Genomic DNA, 19,660 nt, shown 5'->3' with positions numbered 1-19,660 from the left:
AACAACCTACTCGTTGCGCAATTCGCATTGTGTGACGCCTGGTTACAGAATTCGCGTTGTGCGACGCTTGGTGCTTATTTTACTCTTCTACCACGCTATATTGCATATGCTAATGTGGTTCCTTCCCGACATGAAGCCTGTATAGGACCTTTTTGCAAAGTAGTTTCAAGCACCGGCATGGCTCAGAGGTTTAATACTGGGCTCCCACGCAGAGGGCCCAGGTTCGAACCTCGTTCCATCCTGGAATTTTTTTCTTATTTTGTTTTTCTTCTTATTTCGAGCGATACTGGTTACGGACACCGGCGGCGGCGGCGGTGGCAGCGGCGGCAGCGGCGGCGGCGGCGGACAACTACGGCGCCAAAAACGGCCGGTGAAATGATCTCATAACAGCTTTCGCTGTAAAACGCGAAATCTATGCAGTGCCGCGCACTCTCTCGGGACGCTACATTTGCACGGGGCTAAGCGTAAGCGACGCTCACCTGAAGCCGTCCATTGCGAATACAAACGCGAGGTCGTTGAGCAAATCCGGCATCGGCATCGTTGATTCGACAAACGCGAAGATAAAAAATCGGGATCCCGGCAGGAATCGAACACAAGGGCCCTGCGTCGCAGTCATATATTCCACCACAGAGCGGCGCCAAGTCTTGAAACTGCCTTGGAAAAGCTACTATGCAGGTGTCATTACGGTGCAAAGCCAACAGTGGCCGCAGTGCTAGCTATCTACATTTATAACAAGGTAATAGACGTTGCATATGCACTCCTATGATGCAGGTGTCATGTCGGGTTAACGTCAACTGTGGCTCCGGTGTCGGCTGCGCTTTTATAACAGCCTAATAAACATTATATATGCACTCCTATGATTCATCAAGCTATATTCAAGCGTTGTTCGACCTCGGAGAAATACGCTAACGAATGATATTCACATCAACGCACCGTAGCGTGCACTTCGTTTCGACAAAACTGACGTCTGTTCTCTAACGTGAGTGCTGACGTCGCGTCAGACACTAAATGGCACTTTAAACGCCAGTGTAGTCGACGTGCCTGGTAAGCCCCCGATTTGTACACTACTACTCCATATCTTACTAGAACACGTCGATGTACTAGGAACCCTTGTCTTAAAGCAAAAAAATGCTGCACAGACAGGTACTCGCTGGCTGCTTCGCATGAAACCGATTTCCACAATGAGTGGGATCTGCCGAATTTTGTTAAACAACTTACTTTTTCGCATCTAGCTCCCTGGCTTTCCTTCTATGTCTTATTTATAATAAACTCAGGTTATATCCCCGGGCACGACGGCATGCAAAGGTCCACCGCCATCGTGTGAAATTTTCCGAACAACGCGACATTCTCCTCGTCAATGCTGCCTTAGAATAATCAAACCCAGGGAGTCTACGTACGTTGCAGTGAGGTGTTCTACCACGGAGCCACGACCGAGCATGATACCGCTCCGCGAAAGAAAAACCGATACAGGAGTCATGCAGCGCGACAAGTCGCCTTAACAGATTTAATAATCTGTGGCAGAAGCGTAGAGTTGCACCAGGCGTCACACCACGTGACAACAAGTTGCGCAAGGAGTGGGTTACTTAAAGGTTCACCCACTTCACTGCAAAGCGCTCGGCCACGTCTGATCGTTATCATCAGCCACACCGTCAACAAAGTGTGCGGCTGCGTAAATGCGAAATGCGTAGTGGATACAGCGCCACTTCGCACAAATGGTGAATTATGGCGTAGAGGGCGCTTCGAAATTGTAGTTGCTAGAGTTACTGTATATGCTATCTTTAGATAGCAGAGTTGCGCATCTGTCTTCCAAACGCTGCTAGCAACCCATGCATTCCGGAGAATCTGACGCTCGGGCCAATTTCTGTATTTTTCGATGACGCCGCTCAGCGAACTGAATTAACACTAGTCATCGATAGTCAATGTTCATTGCCGGTATTCGATACATCAGACATGTTAATCGGCGACACGGTAGGCATTTCACCTGCAAAAACGGAGTGCGAATTCACCGCGTAGCTGTGGTTGCTAGCCGGACCTATGCGCAACTGTGCTACCTAAAGGTAGCATATACAGTAACTCTAGCAGTTGCCAAAGGCATTCAGGAGAGTTGAAAACGGACTGTGTTACGCGCGCACGCACTCCTTTCCTCACGAAGTTCTTTAGAGGTCCACCGATAAGCGAAGCATGGCAAGCGCAAGAAAAGGTGATGCAAACGGGGCCCGATTACGCAATCGCGTTCCACTGTTGAATGCGAAGCTTAAGGGTGTTCCAAGATGTTTCTTTTTTTTTTAGTGCATTCTAACCTTCACACACTATGTCGAAAAGAAGACGTACTGTCGATTATTTAAAACTTCGCGCATAGTGGAGAGGCATTCTTCTCTCCCGTCGTCCCTGGACTCTTCCAGACTTTTCAGAAGATACTGATACCCATCTGAAAACAATACTTTCGTTCACAATATCTTTTCCGTGGGCCTTTTCAACATTGGACATATTTGCGTCATTTTTTTTCTCCATTTCTCAAGAACTTCGATATCGATCGATTGTTTCTCTATTCGTCGGTCGTCATTTCAACTGAGACACAACGCGAGGTCGCGCAATATTTCACACCCATGAAATTATAGTTGATCCTTAAGCAGCAGGCTTAAGGATACACCATCAATATTTCGCTAACTCGCTTCTAAACATTCGAGCCACTTCGTGTGTCGCTGTGGTCAATGTGCCTTGTGGCGGGCAGTGAGGACATAACGTTGTCACCTAAGTTAGGTTTTACAAGTTTCGCAACGCGATCATCTCAGTCGTAGTTGGACAGTGTCTCCGTTTCAGGGTTATAATATTTCCGCGGCACTTATCTGCATCCTCCCGGACACCTCTGACTCGCATGTTAAGCAATCACCTCCGCAAGCGTTATCGGTCTTGCTCGCGAACACCGTCTTACAGTTTACCTCCGCCAGTGCTCTCCGTTGCGAAGACGAGTAGTTTCAAGACTTCGTTTCGAAACAGTTCGGTTCTCGTGTGCGCCCTTGTGTTATTCAGAGCACCGCTCTCGCGAAACGTGTTCGGACGTTGCCTTGGGCAAGCCTTTAACATAAACAGCTCGGCGTGTTCTGCGCCCCACGCTTTTTAGCAGCCATTGCATTGTAATGCCGTGCAGGGCTCCTCGAACGACGCACGCAAAGCACGTTATGCAATCAGCGTGTAATTTTGAAACTTTTCGCTTTATTTTGAAGTGGTTATGCGCGAATTCATGTCTGAATTGTGTAAAGATGAATTACGATGTAGCGAGGGATGTTACAACGGGTGCGGCCTGCCATAGGTTCATATATCAGTAACTTTTAAAAGTATTGCACAGTACAGCACGTTTTCTGACACATGTTTCCAGGCGAGCTGCGTTTCCTAACCGTAGAAAGAACAATACTTGCGTGCCGCCCTCCCTCTCGTACGTGAGTATGCTTTGGATTGTTCTGATACAAGACCACCACTTCAGTTTATCGCTTTATATGAACGACTACCTTGCAACAAAATGTTCCTTTGACTGTGTATTGCAGTATTCTGTGAAGTACGAAAGCTGACATTCGTGCTCCTTACTTTAACATTTGAAAAGTATTTGATGCACGGCTTCTTATGGAGCTCCTTGCTGGGTACGGTCCAGTGGCGTAGCCAGGGGGGGGGGGGGGGTCGTGGCGGGGGCACACTTGAGACCGTGCCTCCACCCCCGAAATTTTTATGTTGCATTGACATACAGAGCACAAAATGACACTCAATCACACCTGCCTGCGCGACCCCCACTTCATATCAAGGAGGTGCCCCCTCCCACCGCGAAAAACATTTCTGGCTACGCCCCTGGTGCGGTCATGTTTCTTTTGCTGCCGAAGGGTGAGTTACCTTGTGCGTATAAAACTCAAGGTATGATATACCGGCTCTTATTACTAAAGGGAGAGGTGACATCAGAAATTTACACCGCATAGAAAAGATGCTACACACGGCTAGCTTAAAAGCCACTGAGGCACACGGATGCAGACTTATTGCGATGTGACAATTGATGGGCGAGCTCATCGGGTATTAAGAACGGGCTGTGTCAATGGTTGCGATTTGCGACAGAACGTGCGAAGCCTAAGACCGAAGTAATTAGAAGAATAAGAATGGGGTGGAGTGCATTTGGCGCACATTCCCAGATTATTAACACTAATTTAGCAGCGTCCCTCAAGAGACACGTATATTACAGCTGCATATTGCTGGTACTTACATACGGGACAGAAACCTGGGGACTTACGAAAAATGTTCAACTTAAATTGGGGACGACGCAGCGAGCCAAGGAAATAGAAATTATAGGTGCATTCTCATAGGCGTGCGCAGGGTTCACCTTCAGGGGGCGGGGGGAGGGGGCAAAGGTTCGTCGCAGCGTCCCCCCCCCCCCCGAGTCGCAGCGCCCCCTCCCTCCCTGTTATGTCAATGTGTGGGGCTGACTTTGCGCCCCCCCCCCTCTTGGGTGAATAGGGGGAGCGGCCGCGTCCCCCCCCCCCCCCCGTGCACACGCCTATTTGCATTCCAAAGGGTCCAGAAAATATCAGAGTGGGTCTTCTGTGGCATTAGAGGTTTCTAGGCGAGCAGAGGCGCTCCGAGGGTTTTTTTTTTTTTTTGTACACACCCAAGTTTTTATGGCCGGCTTAGACAACTTCGCTGTTAAAAGTCTGCCTTAAAAAGTCAGAGCGAAGGAACCAGCAAGAAAAGCAAACGATTTGTCCGTTCGCTCATACCTAAAAGGAAGTGGGAAAGGAGGGCTTCAGAGGCAACCCTCATCCTACCTACCCTGAGCGAGAGTTTAAAGGCGCCTTGTTCGTACTTCTTCCCTTCGTCTTTCTCTCGGTTGTTTGCGCGGTCGTTCAACAAAGAGACAAACCGACGTTCTCCATATTGAATTTCACTTCTTTACGCAGCGGTGAGGCCGCATGTGGTGCGCAATCCCTGGGGCAACAATCAAGTGTGTGGGTGCGTGCGTGCGTGTGTGCGTGTGTGTGTGTGTGTGTGTGTGTGTGTGTGTGTGTGTGTGTGTGTGTGTGTGTGTGTGTGTGTGTGTGTGTGTGTGTGTGTGTGTTCGTGTGTTCGTGTGTTCGTGCGTGCGTGCGTGCTTTCTGTCGCGATGACCGCGACAGAAGACATAAAGTGTCTCACTGCATTTCATCAAAATTTTACACAGCTTCGCTGGTCATCCAACTCCAGAAACTGCAATGGCTCATGAATTTTTTAAAATAAAATTTCCTTTCGGCGGATGTTCACTGACGTTTATCGAGTGAAAGGACCGAGGTTCCTGTCGCTGTACTAGTTGAAAATGTGGCCACCTGTGTGCTCTTAAGTTTTAGTAATCAATTAAATATACAGCTTTACACCCATCTCGATACTGCTTTGTCTTCAAACTCTCGAAGTTTCCTACCTGTGGAAGGGTTGTAGCAGATGCCTTCCAGCTAATACGGGTTATAAGTAAATCAGAAACAATTGTCTCTGCAATTTCTCAAGTTTTTCTGAAGTGGCTTTTGTAGTAGGGTCTCAGAATACAGCGGCGTGTTCCAGCGGTGGGCGTTGCGTAAGTTTTCAAGGCATAATTTAATTTGTGTCGTTATCTTTGCTTGAATATTGCGTATGTAGTGGATGTTTCATGGGCTTTTCCTTGTACTTCAGGCGTCATTTCATCGAAGACCCTGAGTAATTAGTACCACATACAGAGTTTTCACTAGACTATAGAACATATTCGCACTATGGATCAAGTGATAGAAAAATGCGCGGAATATTTTGACCCCTATATATAGCCTTCATAGATTACGAGAAAGCATTTCATTCCGTCGAAATCTCAGGAGTGATGCCGGCGATATGCAATTAGGGCGTCGAAGAATCATATATAAAAATACTGGAAGAAATCTGCAGCGGCTCCACAGCCGCTATAGTACTTCATAAAGAAAGCCACAGAATTCAAATAAAGAAATGTGTAAGCCAGTGAGACATGATCATCGTAATCTATTCACCGCGTGCTTACAGGAGGCTTTCATTGGCCCTAGATTGGACACACTTTGGTATACGAGTTGATGGAGAGTACGTTAGTAACCTCCGATTTGCTGATGACATTGCCTAGCTGGCTGAGTAACTCAGGGGACGAATTGCAAAGCACGATTACGGAATTGGACAAGTAAAGCAGAACGGTAGGTCTGAAAATTAATATGCAGAAAACTAAGGTACTGAACAACCATCTCGGAAGAGAACAGCGCTTTGCGATAGGTAGCGAGGCACTGCAAGTGGTACAGGAATACTTCTACTTAGGACAAGGTAGTGACCGCAGAGCCGGGCCACGAAACTGAGGTAACTAGAATAAGAATGGGGTGCAGCGCGTTTGGCAGGCATTCTCAAATATTGAAAGGCAGTTTTAGCAACTTACCTCAAGAGCAAGGTATGCAACAGCTGCATCTTACTGGTACTTACCTACCGACCAGGAATTCTGAGGCTTACGAAGACGGTTCATCTTAAATTGACGACGACGCAGCGAGTCATGGAAAGGAAAATGATGTGTAACTTTAAAGGACAGGAAGAGAGCAGAGTGGGTCAGGGAACAAACGGATGTTAAGCACATCTTAGTCCAAATCAACAAAAAGAAACGGGCATGGGCAGCGCATGTAGCGCGAAGGCAATCTCTGGTCATTAAAGGAGTACTGACATGAATTTAAAAATTTTTCGGGTTGTTGCTCTAAATGAAAGCACGGGTGTCGAGAACCCCAAAAAGAGTGTCGTGGTGCCTGGGGATGCATTGCATATATTTTTAACACCGCTTCTTTCAACCAGCAGTTTCGGTTTCGGTTTCGAGAGGGCGGCTTCATAGTGACGTGTCAAGTCGGCCAGTGACGTCACGGGCAGACTGCAACCCACGAAATATGCACCTGCTGTCCTTTGCTGTCAGTCGAACGTGGTTCATGATGAGTGAACTGTCCTCCAGTGCCTCCGACAGCAATTTCCGTGATTTAGGCTGCATGCAGAACCCAGATTTCGCAAACCAAGTGAGCTGACTTGAAACGTCATAGGGCTCTCCATTCGGTGAAGCTGCCTTGCAGATGCTGGGAGATGAAAACTTTAAAATCAAACTTAAATATTTATACGTGTTTCCCGGATGCGGTGTGGGGAGAGCGTTAACACTACATGCCAAGGAAACCAAAAACGTCCCTTTTGCTGCACTTCAAAATCGTGTCAGTACTCCTTTAAGAGCAGCAGACTGGATTCCAAGAGAAGGCAAACGCGCGAGGGGGAGACAAAAAGTTAGGTGGGCAGATGAGATTAGAAAGTTTGCAGGGATAACGTGGCCGAAGCCAGCTCAGGACCGGGTTATTGTCGAATCACGGGAAAGGACTATGCCTGCAGTCGGCGTAGTCAGGCTGATGACGATGAAAGCATTTTTGGCGCACGAATAGGAAATAAATGACCCCAACTTGCCTAACAGAAAGTCTTATTCAAGTAATTATTACCCATAGATACTTATAGCTTGACACTTCAGATAAGTTGCTACCACTGATCACATAAATGAATTTGAAAAATGTTATCTCCCCTCACTAATAAGCTCAAATCGAGAAATGAGCTCATTTCAGGGAAGTGTCAGCCCAGCGACAAGTCACGGACCCCCTTAATACCCAAATAGTACAGTTATTGTGTGTTACGGCGTCGTTAATTCAAATGTATAACCTGTATAACCAAACATTGATTATTTTATTGCTCGCAGACATGGTTATGTTTGACGTAGTGATGTCATCTGCACAAGCTCTAATGTGTGCGCGCCTGTTGCCAAGGTGAAACTTTGCCTTGGTTTTTATTTGAACCTGCGCCAACTGCTGCCCTATTTCCACACATGTTTGATATGAAAACTTTTTCGCTAACTTCATTCTGATCAAAATATTTCGTGCACAGACTGCGGCTGCGTTTTCGAACATTTATTTTTCATTTATCCACAGCTTATAGCTTCATGATGAACTAGATGGCTGGCAGATCCTTTATGCATTCGGTTATTTTTCTTTTTGTCAAAGCAAAGGTTCTTTTGTTTTCTCTGTGCGTGAGTGCGTGCTTTTGCAGCGATGGTCGGTGTGGAACGAATGGCAAAGCTTTCGACATGGGCCTGCGTACCGAAGCCAGGTGTTGCAACCAAAACCAGATGTCGAGGTAAATGTAGTGCCCACGTGGCAGGGGATATGGCGTGCACTAAGCAGGGGCGGTTTTAATACATCGACGTATTTACTGGGCAAGCATCATACCGAGGTTCGAAAGCACTGTTAGAACGGAGAGCTCATCACCGGTTTCGTTGTTTCGCTCCTGTCTAGGCTGTTTTTTTAAGCTAACTTTTTTAGCCATGCTGCGTAGCAGTGAATTGCAGACGGACGATACTGACACCCACGTAGTTTGCTCCGGGTACACACCTTCCAGGAAGCATGCTCGCTATCATACGTGATATAGAAGAGAAGCTAAAACAGGTCAGTACAACTTGATATCAGCCAAGTTAATCATGTAATATTATTATTATTATTATTATTATTATTATTATTATTATTATTATTATTATTATTATATTATTATTATTATTATTATTATTAATATGATTGAACGGGTCCAGAAAACATTTCTCAGCTTATATAACCATCGCTTTGCTAGAAATCACTCTGGATCTCGTTCAAATAGTGCTGGATTATTATCATTGCCACCACTTCACTGCCGACGAAATCGTTCTGATCTGTTATTTCTTTACAAGCTAGTTCATGGTATCATATCCTGCCCTGTACTTCTCAATTGTGTAAATTTTCGAATTCCACGTAAGTTAACCAGAGAGAACAGACCGTTTCATGTACCCGCCTGCTTCTTCCAACACTCTCTCTCTCTGTCTCTCCCATCTTTCCACTCCCCTTTCCCCCGGCGTAGGGTAGCCAACCGGACTGCTGTCTGGTTAACCTCCCTGCCTTCTCCCTTTTTGTGTTCCTTCCTTCCTACCGTTCACAGAATACAAAGTCTCTATAATGTTAATTTTCTTGATCTTGACGTTTTTCATAGTCCACAATCATTGTTTTTATCCGAGCTTTGCACTTTTGTCACATAGTATGGCACAATGTACAAAGTCTCCCCTTCTCCGTCTTTCCGCATAGTTGTGTGTACATGCAATCTAATTTTTCATTCCCCTTCAATAGTTCTCGTGTCGCCTTATTTTACTCCTCCCCTTTTGTGTTCATTTCTATTTGTCTACGCGTTTTTGCTCTTCTTATTTCTGAACACTGTCTGAATTGTATTGTTTATTTTATTGTTTTATTTTTGCGTGAACCTGCACAAAGGCCTTACGGTTGTTCCTGGGCACGTTATATAATTGATTGATTGATTGATTGATTGATTGATTGATTGATTGATTGATTGATTGATTGATTGATTGATTGATTGATTGATTGATTGATTGATTGATTGATCATTATTAAAGTTCGTACAGGCGAAACATTTGTGGTTGTAAATGTGCGCGGCTTTTTTGTACTTTTTCCTGGGAAAAAATGCTAAAGTTACTATGTAAAGACCTCCGAAGTGCATTGTAACCGTCTTTTAAGGCTACATTAGTGAATTATTTACAAGCCTCGAAAAGTTACCACCGCAAATACTGATCAAGAGCGGATTGAGGGGGGGGGGGTGTCTAGATGTCGCCAAGTGTTTTCTTCTGCAGGGCAGCTACAAGACGAGAGAGTTCCTTCAGGAGGTTGGGGTACAGGGTCACGCACAAAGGGACTAGCTACAAGAAGGTCACATTTCTGGTGCTCCAAGACGGAGGGGAGGGGCACCTTAAGTTCAACCAGTCTTCATGACGTTTGGTCCGCGAAGCTGCTTGAATTTTTGTTTATTCATGAGCCGTATACGCCTTAAAAAGCCCTTAAAATAACAACGATATAACAAATAACAAACCACATAAGCCTTAAAAATAACAGCGAAGTATATCGATCGCGTCTAGTATTTTTAGTGCCGCAATTTACCGCTCTTGTAATGCATGTACTAATCCATCCAATGCATTGTTTTTGTTCAACTTTTGTTCTTCTAGCTTGTAAACTCGACACTCGACTTGCTGTGCAACCAGCAGGAAAGAATGAGGGAGACAGGAAAGAGCACAGACCACCAACTGTTTATTATCAGTTCACGGAAGCCAATATATAGGCGTGTCACACTGCGCCATCACGATGCGCACAACATCAAGATTCCTTGACAAAACTGTACCGCGGACGGAGCTGTGAAAAAAAAAAAGCACCTCATTTATAGCAAGCGCCACAATATTTTACAACGTAATCATGAGGTGCACGCCTCTTTTTTATCTCTTTACTTAATTTTTTTGTCTTTTTATTACTAAGTGAGTTTGCGACGGCGCGGACAACACATGAAAAGGCACAGTGAAAATTATAAAGGCATGGTGGTTCGTTTCCTCTGAGAATGCACGGACTTGCCGCGAGTCTTCGGAGACTGCGAATTGGCCGAACTCATACACTGAAGGAAAATTGGGCCATGGGGTTTGACGTGCCCAAAGCACGACATCATTAAGCGACACGCCCTCTCAGCTCACTCCTGATAAACTGAACAACCTGTGCTTTTCCAACGTTTACCTAAATCCACATAAGTGGCTGCTATTCTTTTACGTTTGCCATGAGGCTTCAGTGATGTGTGGTGAGACATACTACACGGAAAGAGTCGCTCTGGCGGAGCAATTGCCGGCCAGGTCTGCCAGGCTAACCCCGCCTGAGGCAACATCGTCATCACCACCACTGCCACCACACAGGCATCTTTGCATTTCGTCCAATCTAAATGCCGCCTCCGCGGCCGGCAATCGAACCCGCACCCTTTTTCCTAGCCGTTCAACACCATAGTCGTTCAGCTGACGTCGTAGGTGTTAATGAAAATAATGAAAATGTGATAATATTCCGCTCGCTTTGTTGGTTCTTGATCTTGTTTCGTTCGTAACAATGTAGCTATGAGGCTCGTTCTTGAGCACACGTTTTTAGAATGATCAAAGAGATATTGGTATTAAAGAGAACCACTAGTTAGAGTTATCAACTGATCGCAAAATTGCAAGTGTTGTAACCTAAATATCTCGAGTTATTTCGGTTGGTGCTCTTTTTTTTATTTGTGCTATGAGAAAGTTGTTTTCGTGCTGATCCTATAGCCATGCATTATTCGTGACCTCGCATTTCAGCGGGGCTCGTGACTCGGCACTCTTCCTAGTACGAGTTTATATGGCATTTGCTGCTTTAAACGCAGGGTGAAACGTTCGGCTTTCCTTACATCATCAGATGCGACATCGGCGATGGCCATAGGTTTGGCCTGAAACCTATCACATTTCTTCGACAGGTAAAGTAAAAGCGGACTATTCGACCTTTCACTAAAGTCACATAAGCTCTTCTTTCCCATTAAGAGTTGCATGCTGCCTTATTTGTGGAGCTAGGTTTCTTGCTGTCCGTGTATGCTGTAGACTTTTTGTCATTGCAATACTACGGCATTAAAAACGTTTCCGTAAATGCTAACACAAATAAGACCGAAAGACGAGCTATTTGGTACATATACATTTTAAGAAACTTCGAGCGAGCAAGATCAAACATATGTACCCGGAACACGTCACCCGCTGCGCATGCGCACCGTCCTAGGTGCAACACGAGACACTATCACACCGCATCTACTCGCTGCCCTCTTTCCTTTAGGAGCGACACATTGCTGCTAATCGTTAATGATGGTACAGCATGACAACCCACAGTGAATGTGAAACGCGTCTGCAAGCTCCCGTGTGGTTCGATCACGGTGCTTATGCTAGGTGACCGTACCCGAAAAGCGCGCTTCGCAACCACACTGCGCACAACGAATGGCTAAATGCGTGAGCGGCCTTCTTCCCAGAGACGAAAGGTGCTCCCTTAAGAGTATGTTATAGGCAGCGACCCGTTTGCCTAACATACTCACGTCCGCAACTTCATGGAATACATAAGGTTCGTCGCACATGAAACGAAGTTAACTTTGTGGCTAATGTGACATGTGTACGACTACCCACTCGGCCTCCAGCGTCTAGCTTATTCCCAATGCCGAACACAACTTGCCCAGTTTATTTTTGGCTGAAAAAACAACATTCAGCCCGTACCTATATGTGGCGTTTTTTTTTTTATTCTATGCGATAGAGCATGCACATATGGCATTGCCGCCAAGCTGCTTCGTTCCTGCTCCTGATGACGAAGTTGGCACCCTTTGACATGCTTGATTAGGCGCCTACAAACGGCCTGTAGCACGGACAGGGGGAAGCCAGCATCTTTCAGCCGTACTACCTGCTCATTGAAGCTGTCTTGTGCCAAAAGATGGCACGACCTGGTAACAGCTGATTTCAAGCAGGAGAGGGCTATTCTGTTTTTCATTACCTTTGAATCCAAGGAACGGCGGAAACTCACGAGGGGCTTGCTATATCGAGGGACATACTTATAACATATATGATCAGCTGAAAAAAATCAGGGTGAGGTCTAAAAATTGTAGGGTGTTTTCACCGTCACGTGATACGTAATCTTGGCACGAACATGTCGTGGTTTCTGCGCTTTCTTAGTTTCTCTTTCTTTCTTTCCGACTCTTCTTTCTTTCTTTCTTTCTTTCTTTCTTTCTTTCTTTCTTCTTTCTTCTTTCTTCTTTCTTTCTTTCCTTCTTTCTTTCTTTCTTTCTTTCTCTTCTTGTCTTGCTCTCTGTTTGTTGTGTTTTTTATATCTGTTTCGTTCTATCTCTTTCTGTCTCTGTCTTTCTCTCTCTCTTTCTCTCTCGCTGTACTCCTTCTCTCGCCCGCCAGGGTTATTGCATCCCAAGCCGGTCGTACCGGCGCAGCGGGAGAGCGCGCACCAGGCACATGTGTTACGGGAGCAAAGCAGAATATGAAGAAGACGACAAAGAGAGTGCGCGCCGGCTTGATGATGATAGTTTTCACGAACGCGAACCCCGGATTTGCCGAGCATAAACAGATATGCTGTAAAAACATTCGGCTATCGTCGGACCTATCTTCGGGCAATTAAGCGATCCATTCGCGCATTCTGACTTACTTTACAGGTCGTATGTCAGTGTGCATTTCCTGCTTCGTCTGAACACATGCCCAATGATGTTGTAGAAAGGGCGAAGGAACTTCTGGACCACTGGCCTGGAGGCGCCATCGGTAAGGTTTGCAGTTCACGTGCCCATTGGCACCACCCACGTTGTGAACACGTCATTTTTGTCGTCGTTGGCCGCATTCGTTGTCACTATATTTCTCGATCATGTTTTTGCTCGTGCATTTGTTGATTAATGATTTACTGCCCTAATGTATGCGCACATTATTGTAGGACACTTCCCCCCCCCCCCCCCATTGAACATCTGTTACTTTGAGACCTCCTGATGCTGTATATGATACGTAAGGTCGTTTCCTTATACATACATTAACATCAATAAACATGAACTACAAAAAAAGTCAGAATCTACTGCTAAAAATCAGTTTAACGACGTCGCGTTACGTGATGAGACAGCGGGTCAAAAATGTTTTGGCTGTTAATCTGGTAACAACTTGTTGAAAGCCTGCACGGACTTATAGAGCGTAGCTAAGTGTCTCAACGTCCACGTGAGTAATGCTCCGATCTAATTGCTTTCCGAAATTCGATCTTCAAATGCTACGCACCGTGAGCGCAGTCATAATGAAATGGTTTCACATCGGCGGCTAATGACGTCACCGATTGGTCTTTGCGTTGAGACAAACGAAACGCGCCTATGGAACATATCGTGAATCACCGAAGGATAGAGTCGAGGTCTGAGATCTGGGTCCTGTTATTATCCGATCGAAGAGTCCGGCCGTTGGGATTCCCATCTTAGCCTGACGCAGATCTTCCTTATGACGTACAATTTCCTTCCTTTTTTTTTTGTTTATACTCTACTTCTATAAACATCGCAATGGCCGTGAGGTAGTTTACTTAACAGTTACTCACTGTTAAACCTGCAGATTGACACTGTTTCTGCGGTGGCCGCAAACGAACTATAACGCAAAAAATTAAAAAAAATACACGACAAAATCAAAATACAGACATGTATGGGAAAAGAAAAAAAAATGCGCGTACAGTGTATTGGGAATCTTATGGCCTTTTTCACTGGTCGGTATGAAGCGGGTTCGCGCGTCCCTCTGGTCATTTCAGAGCAACAATTGAAGCAACCGATCCCTGTATGACCTATTCAAGTATAATAGCTCAATATGTTCGCGTGAGTCCCGCGCCCGACCGCTCGCACATGCTGCCCAGACCCAGTCGCGGATTCGGGCGGATATAGCACGAACAGGACACGTCATTTTCGTCATTATTCAGGGCCTCAGCTTTACGATGCGGCTGCGCTTTCTTCTACGACGGGGAATATGTTTAGCAATGAAAGCAGTTCTGTCAGTAGCCCGTGCCGCTCGGGCGACTAGGATTACGAAGAGGCGCGACTGCTGCGCGAAACCCTGATTCTAGAGGCTCTCCGCGACTGCGCAGTCGACACGCGCGCTTTGCAGTGCCGGCCAAGGTTGCCATGCCGGCGAGGAGGCGAACCATTAGAAAGTGTTACTATTATTAATAATTAGTGAATCTTACTAATACTACCGTAACGCACACGATTTCGACAGACGTGACGAGCAGTTAGTAGCTATGACAATCTTTTTCCTAAGAATTTGCGACAACAATTACGCAATAACCAAGTGACTCATTTTGCGCCTTAAAACGCAAAAACGCAATCACTATTCACGGCTATACTGTAGTGGCGGGCTCGTCAACAATGTAACAATGTTGTGTTCCACCCAGTCCCGTAGCCATGATTTTTTTTCGGGGGGGGGGGCACTTGCTGAAAACCTTGACTATTTGAGAAAAACACATATTTTCATTATTTATTTTTGGTAAAATCACCTACTTCACCGAAATTTCGGTGGGGGGGGGGCGGACCCCTAGCCCCCGCCCTTGATACGGGCTTGGTTCCACCGGTTCCTACGCGCCCGTTGCGTATTGTGTCCTTGTAGGCTCGGCTGCACTCCAAGGACATCCGGTGATTCGCCAACACATTGCCGACTACATAAGCCGGAGAGATCTTGTTGAAGCCAAAGCAGAGAACATATGGATTACAAACGGGGTGCTTCCCGGTTTTTCGGTAAGTAGTTAAGTAGTTCAGTGTCATTTTCTACAACACTTCCATCACTATGCGAGCACTGTAATTCTTGAGCGCGTCATTAACGATCCTAGTAAAACGTCACTGGATGATTCAAGCAGTGAGTCACAAAACGTAAGCGCACGTAACAGCGTCATCAATATTTCCGTGTTAAGGCGAAAGCCTTAGATCTAAGCCTTATCTAAAGCGAAAAGTGACCGTCGGTGTCGACGCAAAATGACACAAGAAATCATCATCATTCGATGGCGCCATCATGTGATGTCATCGTGACATGACGTGACATTTCAAGACGACTTCATCACATGCAATCTTTGCTTGGTCAAAGATGAGCCGAACCCGAAGGCTCTGCGAAAACACTTGAGGTGAAGAGAGCTTGGAACGCCTCTGCTCCCGGAGGCAGTGCAAAACCACATTAGGTGTGGAAGACTTTCGGGGGCGAGGGTGCATTGAGGAAGTTTACACAATTTACTGAGAGGATAAAGAAGAAGAAAACAAATATAGTGTTGGTCTTCGAGTCGTCTTAGGCGAATGTATGTCGCACTATATGACGCCGTGCTTATTCGTGGGCTTCGTGGCCTTATTCGGGTGCCTCGTTATCCTTCGAGTGCCCATCCAGATACCACGGAGTGTTATATTTCAATTGTTTATGGCGTGGGACCAGGAAACTAAGTCATGACTGTTTAAACTACTCAAAGCGTTGGTTTTGTTGCGCAGATGTCAAAGACTATTGCAAATTAACGAAGCATCGTAATAAATCATCCGTTATTTGCCTCTCAAATACACGAGATTGCCACCTTGTTTTGCCCAGTTGGCTCTAAAAATGAAGGGCTCTAAAAATAAAGATGGGCACGTTCGCGCTGTGTCACCCCCTAACAACGCCACTGCGTCACCGGGGGTTAGGGTTAGGAGGTTGGCAGCTGAAGGAACCGAGTACTTTGGGTGCATTGTAGAAAACAAATCTGCCATTGTTGTGGTCAAAGTTTGGAACTGTCATTGCAAGTGCATTTACGCATAGCTTATTTCCGCAGTAAATCGCATGTATAGAACACGGTGCAGAGCCCAATTGGACATGCTGAGAGAGCAGGGGAGTTAGCGTGCCATCAACGCCTTTGTAGCTATGAAACACTTGCCTTGTGCCTTTCCGCAATATACGAGTATACTTAACGAATGCAATTTAACCGCCGAAAGCCTACGTCATTTATCAGAGAATGCATTACTGCGAATATTTTTGTGCATATTTATGTATGGGCCCAGATTTGTTCATTTTGTATTTCGCCTTTCGAAATCAATATTTCCTCGTATTTACGTTTCTGTCTTTTTATCTACGTATAATATGTTTACAATACATATGTCGCCCTGCCTTGATGTCAGACTTAACGGAGAGGGAGGACCGGTCAGGCTGCGCTTATGAGGCTTCCATTCTGCTATATGCATCACTAATGTACAACTTTATACTTGTGCGGTAGAAGATACTTATATGTACTACGATATCATGCCAACGTGAGCCGCTTAGTCTTCGCAAATGCTGCCGTCATGCGCCTTTTCTTGCCTTCCTGTGTCAATTATTCCGCGTCGATGCTGCCCAATGAAACAAAGAAAATAATATAGTCGCCGGGCCTCGCACGGAAACATGACATGTACAAAAGTTATGACTAGAGGCCTGATTTTTAGGCATTATAAAAGCTCGTTTTAGGCGCCAAAAGTAGGCAGGCCAAACAACGTTTTAGGCCTCCAATATTGTAAATATAGGCACAATAAATTTTCACATAAATGCAAATAATTTCAAACGAAGACGTGCACGACCTTTATCTACGACAGGGAAACAAGAACGTTATTGCTTAAGATGGCACAAAGGCGTCATCAGTTGAACATAGCCGTGCAACTGTGCTTTGTCCCGCACAGTTCGCAGAACAAGGTCTCTCCCTTGTTCTGCATGGTGAGTCAAGTGTCAACTGTCGAACCAACACGCTCCTTCTGTCTTTTCGGCATGGCTGAGAAGGGCAGAGTAGGAGCAGGTAGCCAGATCACTAAAAGACCACAAGGAAGGAATTCCGGGATCGAATCGCGCATAGCCAATTTTCCCTGGCAGTGAACCACTATCGTAGCCAGGCGGAAGGGGGGGGTGGGGTGGGAGGGGGAGGGTCTCGAAACTTTTCAGTTTTGCATGTTTATATATACACGCACACACACAAACGCACGCGCAAACATACATAAAGTAGAGTTGACCCCCCCCCAAAAAAAAAAGAAAAAGAAAATGCCTGGCTACGTTACTGCAGTGAACACCTTGAAACGTAAACGCACTTTTTTTTTTGCTATTCTCTCTCCTTTCCGCTCACGGCTCTCCGCGGTTTCGCATTCGCCAACCGCTCGAGCCGTGTCAACGCGGCGGCGAACGCTCGCCAGCGTGTCCCACTTAACTGCTGCTAGTGGTTGTTTCCGGGAGTTGCTTGAACTAGACGACTAGGTTGAACCCCATAGTTCCGAAGAGTCAATCTTGCGTGGTAACGTGAATAACGGCCTCCAACTGCACCCGGGAGAGAAGCTTGAGGCTAAATAGTGTGCATATAAGTGCCAATTTTGAAAATAGGCATTTATAGGCATTTGTAGGCATTTAGGCACGAACGCCAAAAATAGGCATTTATAGGCACTATAAAAACACTATAAGAGCCCTGCTTAACCTCTAATTCATGCTCATATATCAAAATGGCGCGATAGGAGCGCAAGGAACAAAATAGGCATTTGCCTAAAATCTGGTCTCTAGTTATGACAATGCGTTATAAAATTGGGCAGTCGTTAGAGACCAGTAGGTAAAAACCATCGTTCATTTCCCGTCGTTTCCTTTGCCCATTAAATCAAAGGGGGTGGCGAGGCAATGGGCGTCTGTTTGGCTGTCGGGATAAAATGGTCATTCGATTTGATGCTGCAGTTACACTCAATGTGTGACCGCATGGAATGCATATCGGGAAAAAGCGTAAGTTGCACTCGCACGCGTATGACGATCAGACGAAAAAAAAAAGGCGGTGGATGGATAGGGTTACACCGCTCAGTGTCACACCTTTGTATGGCACGACAATTTTACGACCACGAAAACCTAAAAAAAGGTTAGAAAGAAGCCGACTTCCAACAACGCAGCTGCGCGTTATGTAATAACGCACGACAAAGGCGCCTGTGAAGCATGTGCTGATTCAGAGAGATAGTTGAAAGTTCGGACGTGGAGCCCTTGAAACGCAGGCGCTCCCGTGAAAGACTGAAACTGTTTTATCAGATCTATCAGAGTAACCTAGGAATCGATAAAACTAAATATATTTTGCCCCGCCACGGTGGTCTAGTGGTTATGGCGCTCGACTGCTGACCCGCAGGTCGCGGGATCGAATCCCGGCCGCGGCGGCTGCATTTTCGATGGAGGCGAAAATGTTTGAGGCCCGTGTACTTAGATTTAGGTGCACGTTAAAGAACCCCAGGTGGTCGAAATTTCCGGAGCCCTCCACTACGGCGTCTCTCATAATCATATCTTGGTTTTGGGACGTTAAACCCCAGATATTAATTAAAAACTAAATATATTTTACCTTCGAAATCACGTATAACCTGGTCACACCATAGCAAAAAAGTCCAAGAATTTTCATGCAAAGCCACTGCTTTCCAAAAATCCTTTTTTCCCCAAGCAGCACGTAGTTGGAACGCCCTGCCCGATGAAGCTGTTTCATCCACAACTGTTTCTTCATTCATGAATGCGATAGCAAATCTGCCAGCGATCTTCTGAACTTTTTCTTTTTATTTCATTGTCACAGCATTTATTCTCTACTGTGTGTTTCTTAGTTCTATTACTCTCCTATGTTTAGCGTTAGCTCGATTGTATCACGCTTCGTTGATTATGTCGATATATGCGTTATTCTCGCGTTTTTTTTAATCAACAAAACTTGCTCATACTGAAGCGCTGCATTGACTTCAATGTTTGTAAATTCCTGTTTTAGGGGCGAAGCTCCTTAAGGCGGCACCCGTTCGTCCCTTGTAGTTGTCGTCGTCGTAGTGCGTAACGCAGTCGTAACGCTAGTACCAGATCTTGACCTCCAAGGTGGTGCCTGTGGGAGATTTTTCCTGTGCGTTGTTGAACAATAAAAAATTCGAAGCGTGCGCGTTAACTAAAAGCCGAATTCTTCTGTCTCTCATTTCCCATTAGCAGCCATTGGCATGTCCCAGTAGGAAACGTTAGTAGAAGTAGAGGTGTAAGTGTTAGCTAAAAGCAGACTTCTTCTGTCTCTCATTCCCATTAGCAGCCGTTGTTTACCTCCAAGGTAGTGCCTGGTGAGATTTCTCCTGTGCGTGATTAAACAATAAAAATTTTGTTCGAAATGCCGTTCATTGATGAAATAAATCAACGAAAGACGCCAGATGTTTTCTAAAAGCAAAACGAAAGAACGCCAGATGTTTCTAAAGCAAAATGAAAAGACGCCAGCTGCTTAACGAAAGACGCCAGATG

The sequence above is a fragment of the Rhipicephalus sanguineus genome, chromosome 11, assembly GCF_013339695.2.
Source record: "Rhipicephalus sanguineus isolate Rsan-2018 chromosome 11, BIME_Rsan_1.4, whole genome shotgun sequence".
In the NCBI taxonomy this organism is placed as follows: Eukaryota; Metazoa; Arthropoda; class Arachnida; order Ixodida; family Ixodidae; genus Rhipicephalus; species Rhipicephalus sanguineus.
This window is presented reverse-complemented; position numbering follows the sequence as displayed.